At 35.1% G+C, this 4229-nt stretch overlaps 1 pseudogene; it reads left to right on the forward strand.

Moving 5' to 3' along the window:
* Positions 1 to 395: 395 nt before the first annotated feature.
* On the forward strand, positions 396 to 3454 carry LOC120075665 (annotated as a pseudogene).
* The last annotated feature ends 775 nt before the right edge of the window (positions 3455 to 4229 follow it).

Raw genomic sequence — 4229 nt, forward strand, 5'->3', positions numbered from 1 at the left:
TTTCTATTTGTATATAACTTTCTGTGCCACTTTTATTATTACTGAGAACCCAAAATAATAAATTAAATAAATAAATAAATAAAAGAAAGTGAGAGAAACCCCAGGTGGCAGATTTATTTTAATATTATTAATTCTAAAAAATAACCCATTAAAGACCAAAGATTCCGCAGCTAAAAGAAAAAGAGGGAGAGAAAAAAAAAAAAAAAACAAGTTCTTGAGATTGACAAGCAGATCCCCACCAGAAATAAAAAAATAAAAAATTAATTCTATTCCCATAAACCCCTTCTACTTTTTACATATTTTCACCTGCAATAAAAATTTTTTTAAAAAAGGATAAAAAAAATATATTTTTAAAAATTTTTAAAAATGTTTGTTGTTGTGTGTATTTATTTTAATTTATTTTTGCCCTTTGTTTCGTTTTGTGCTGTAATTTGGAAAGGAGGAGCGTCCCTCCCAATTAGCCTTATTATTATTCTCTCTATGCTTGGGGACTCCACTACTTCCGTCTTGGGCGGCGGCGGCGCCGGAGGAGACTCCGCCGTGCCGGAGACAACTCATCGTCACGATGGGCTCATCGGCGACATGGAGGAGATAATAAAATTCTGGTGAAGATGAGAGAGGCGAGAAGCGGCGGTGGTGGGGAGATGAGGTGACCGAGCTTCGGCGGAAACCGGTGGCCAAGACAAGAAACTTTAGCTCTCTTGAAAAAATCGGTCAGAAAGAAATGGACGTCCTTGGTGCTTTCAAGCGCGTTAAAGGCCCTTTGTGGGAACAAATTCCAGGTACAAAAAAAAAAAAAAAAAAGATTTTAGATTAAATTATATATCAATTTAATTCAAATCTTTTCTAATCCTTTTTTCTCAATTTTTTTAAATAAATCACTTCTGATTTTTCTTATAATTCTCTTCAAAGATCTGAGTTTGTTTTTGTTTTTGATGTTTTGTTTTTTTTTTAAAAAAAAAAAATTAAATTTCACTGTCGGCAGTTCAATCATTTTCACTTCATCTGAAGTGATTTATGCTTTTTTTTTTCTTTTTTTTTTTCTTTTATTGGGAATCTCTAAGGAAACTGAAATCCCAATTCAGTGTCACTGAAATTCAAGAAGAGAAAAAAAAAAAAAAATTAAGGAATCTGTGAAGTTGGGTAGTAGTTAAATGGTACTTTTTTTGGGTTAAAAAAACATTCTCTCTTATGTAACATCAACAACTGAGAAAAATTTGCAGTTTTCAGAAGAAAAACTGATCAATTGTATGATAAGTAAGTTCTAGTTTTAGATTAATTTCATGTATATGAGTTTTTTCTTCTGAATTTTCAGCTCTTTTTGAGCTCAATGATTGTTTTTACACATGCAATTGCTTTGTATGAGAGAGAAATTCGATTGCTTTTCTTTTTATATATAAAAAATTTGATTTTATTTCTTTTCTTTTTTGTGGGGTCTTGGTTTTGTTTTCTTATCAGGAAATTAGGGGAGCTTGGTTATCATCGAAGTGCAAAGAAATGCAAAGAGAAATTTGAGAATGTTTACAAATATCACAAAAGAACTAAAGAAGTTAGAAGTGGGAAACCAGATAGCAAAACTTATAAGTTTTTTGAACAATTGGAAGCTCTTGAGAATCACCCTCCTCTTAATTTCCACTCCCATTTACCCAAACCAACTCCTCCGCCACCTCCGCCGCCGCCTACTGCCGTCATTTCCCAAATTCCTTCCACTGTTCCATCCACCACCACCACCCTTCCTCACTTGATGAACATATCATTCTCTCAACCAAACCCCACAATTCACCTCCCATCTCCTCCGCCCCCTCCCGCTCCGTTGCCATTGAATAACCCTACGAACATTCCCATCACCGTCCCTCCCTCCGTGCCATTTCAAATCAATGTCTCTTCCGTGGGAGGTGGAGTGGGGTTTCAGAGCATTGAAGCGGATCTCATCTCGAACTCGACGTCTGATGATGTCAACTCATCGACATCATCAGACGAGGCATCGAGAAGGAGGAGGAGGAAAAGGAAATGGAAGGACTTTTTTGAGAGATTGATGAAGGAAGTGATTGATAAGCAAGAGGAAATGCAAAAGAGATTCTTGGAAGCAATTGAGAAGAGAGAGCAAGAGAGAGTTGTGAGAGAAGAAGCTTGGAGGATGCAAGAGATGGCCAAAATCAATAGAGAAAGAGAGATTTTAGCTCAAGAAAGATCAATGGCAGCTGCAAAAGATGCCGCCATTACATCCTTCCTTCAAAAAATAACTGAATCCCAACACAACAACAACAGCAACCCGTCACAACCGTCGCCCCCGCCACCGCCATCACAACAACAACCACCAATTCCAACACCAGTCGCGCAACCACAACCGCAACCACCTCCGCCGCCACAGGCACCACAAGCTTCCACATTGCAAGTTGTTGTTCCAAATTCCACCTCACAAAAGGTGGGGAACAATAATGAATTGTTGCAAATGGAGATAATGAAAATGGATCATAATGGTGGGGAGAATTATAACATTAGCCCAGCTTCAAGCTCATCAAGATGGCCAAAAGTGGAAGTTCAAGCACTTATCAAATTGAGAACAAACCTTGAAACTAAATATCAAGAGAATGGGCCAAAAGGGCCTTTATGGGAAGAGATTTCATCAGCCATGAAGAAGCTTGGGTACAATAGAAATGCAAAGAGGTGCAAAGAGAAATGGGAGAACATAAACAAATACTTCAAGAAAGTGAAGGAAAGCAGAAAAACAAGGCCTGAGGATTCCAAGACTTGCCCTTATTTTCACCAGCTTGATGCTTTGTATAGGGAGAAGAGCAACAACACCACCACCAACAACAACATGATCGGATCGTCGACGTCGATTATGCAACATCAACAGCAGCCATTGATGGTTCGTCCAGAGCAACAATGGCCTCCCCAACATGAGATTGCCCGCCCCGACTCGGGAAACGAGGAGATGGAGAGCGAACCAATCGATCGCGATGATAAAGATGATGACGATGAAGATGAAGAGGATGAAGAGGAAGGTGGAGGGAACTATGAGATTGTGGCAAGCAAACCGGCTTCAGTGAGTGCTGCAGAGTGAGTAAGGACAAAACATGCTGTAACTCTCTGGGAAAGCTCGAGTACAAGTAGGGTCGAGAAGGGTTGTCGGATGGGTAAGCGGGTCGGGTTTTTTTCGATGTGGATGGGATTGAATTGAATTGAATTGAATATGTTGTTCATACACACACTCACATAAGTTACTGAAAAAATAATGATGAGGGGAATTAAGGGAAAAAGAGAGGGTGTGGGGGGTGGGGTTGAGAAATTGTAGAATAGTGTTCGGCGAGAGTTATATGTTTTTCAATTTTAATAATTTATTTATTTTTTTTGGCCTAAAAACTGAAATAAAAGTTTGAGGTTTTAGAGAGAGAATGGAGTTTAAGGTTTCACAACAAGAAATAAAGAGAGACTCTTTTCTAGTGTTGTATTTTGTCATTTGTGATGTTTCATGTAAATTTTTTTATATAAAAAATTGTTTGTTTATTATAATTATTATTAATTTAAAAAGAAAAATTTTCAATAAATAATATGCATCTCATTTTCTTGCAGAATGATTTATATGATGTGTTCCACACTATGAAGAAGTAAAAAAAAAAAAAAAAAAAATTATAGTTATTATATGTATTATTGAAAAATTGCATGATGTAAATCAATTTGGATAAAATAATATGCTATTGAATTTGACTCTCTTTATTTTTCTTAATGTATGTGTCAATTTTTATCCTTATATTTTAGTTTATTAATCTCAATGATCTATTTAACATTAATAAGTGATGTTAAATATAACTAAAAATGAATTTGATGTTGAAGTGGTGAACAATTTCTTGGCATTCATAAAAGGTAGGGACCATTGAAATTAATAAAATAATATATAGAAATAAAATTTAAATTTTTAAAAATAGAGATAGACAAAAATGACGTGAATCTGAAAAATATTGGCTAATTATAAAAAATATTCATGAATTGTGGATTTGTCTCAATTATATTCCTGAATTTTGAAAAATTTTATTTCAGCCTCAAAACCTTTAAAAGTTTTTGTCATTAAATTTATAGATAAAAAAATTTACATTTTTGTATTTATTGTTTAATTATATGAACAAATTTAAACAAATTACTGGAAGTAAATTTAGTGTTAGAGTTTGAAAAAAAAAAATTTAACAAAAGGACAAAATTTGAGGATATACGGTCACAAAAGAAGGAGG

Source organism: Benincasa hispida, chromosome 4 (genome assembly GCF_009727055.1).
Source record: "Benincasa hispida cultivar B227 chromosome 4, ASM972705v1, whole genome shotgun sequence".
Classification (NCBI taxonomy): Eukaryota; Viridiplantae; Streptophyta; class Magnoliopsida; order Cucurbitales; family Cucurbitaceae; genus Benincasa; species Benincasa hispida.